Genomic DNA, 1,095 nt, shown 5'->3' with positions numbered 1-1,095 from the left:
GGCCGGCTCCCTTGTGTAGGGCCATGCCGGCAGCCAAGAGCTGAGCAAGGGGCCTCTCGTACCCAGTGGGGCGAAGAGACCCTACTCCTTCCAGAAAGGTGGCGAGGCGGCAGGGGGACACTCACATGCCTCTCCCCCCTGCCCTCCCCTTCTGAGGCCACTGTTGGCGGGTGGGACAGCCCTGGCCGTGCCACTTCCTCCCTGGCTGTCGGGGCTCCTCGTGCCGGTGGACGCCGCAGACGTGCCAAGGCCGAAGGAGCAGGGAGGTCAGGACGTGCTCCCGGCTGCTGGGCCCCGGCCGGGACATGCGTCCGGCCCTGACCTCGGGGGGGACTTCTGCTTTTGTTTCCCGTTGGTTTTGTTGAGGGTTGATTCCATCCATTTGGGGTCTTTCAGGGAGGTTTGGGGAGAGAGATATATATACTATTTTTTTTCTGTTGTTGTTTCTGTTTTATTTCGAAGAGGATGACAGCCTGCATGGGGGCAGGGAGGACCAAGTGGGGAGGGGTGCTGAGGCAGGGTAGGCCTCAACAATGGCAGCCCTGGCCCCCTCCCCGTGGCCTTGGCCCCACTGCTGGACAAGGGGGCGGTGCACACCGGGGCCAGGGGCGAGGAGGCACGGGCCAGGCTGGAGGGGAGAGACGGAGGCACAGCCACCAGCCTGGCCAAGGGGATGGCTGGGTGAGGGCGTGGATGGGGAAGCGTTTGTCTTTGTTGCAGTTCTTCCCCCACCCCAACACACACACAGGCACACAAACACACACAGGTCCTCCTCAGCCTGGGTATTTTTCCTGCACTAGCTCGGGGTGCCGTCAGAGCCCTGTCCATGGCTGTGGAGGACACAGCCATCTGAGCGTCTTTCCCTGAGATGCTGCATGCAGGGTGAGGGTGCGTCCTGCTGCTGCTGCTGCTGCTGTAGGGGCTTATGTCTTTTTTGTTTGTTTGTTTTGAGTGTTGCTGGGGTTATTCAGGAGGCAGAGAGGAGCAAGCTTGTGTGGCAGAGTAGCAGGCAGGTCCAGAGGCACCTGCTGCCCCTGAGCTGCTCTGGTTCAGGGCAAGTGGCTTCTAAACGCACAGCTTTTGTGGGGTTTCTGC

The sequence above is a fragment of the Egretta garzetta genome, unplaced genomic scaffold (genome assembly GCF_000687185.1).
Source record: "Egretta garzetta isolate BGI_Z169 unplaced genomic scaffold, ASM68718v1 scaffold85, whole genome shotgun sequence".
Taxonomy (NCBI): domain Eukaryota; kingdom Metazoa; phylum Chordata; class Aves; order Pelecaniformes; family Ardeidae; genus Egretta; species Egretta garzetta.
This window is presented reverse-complemented; position numbering follows the sequence as displayed.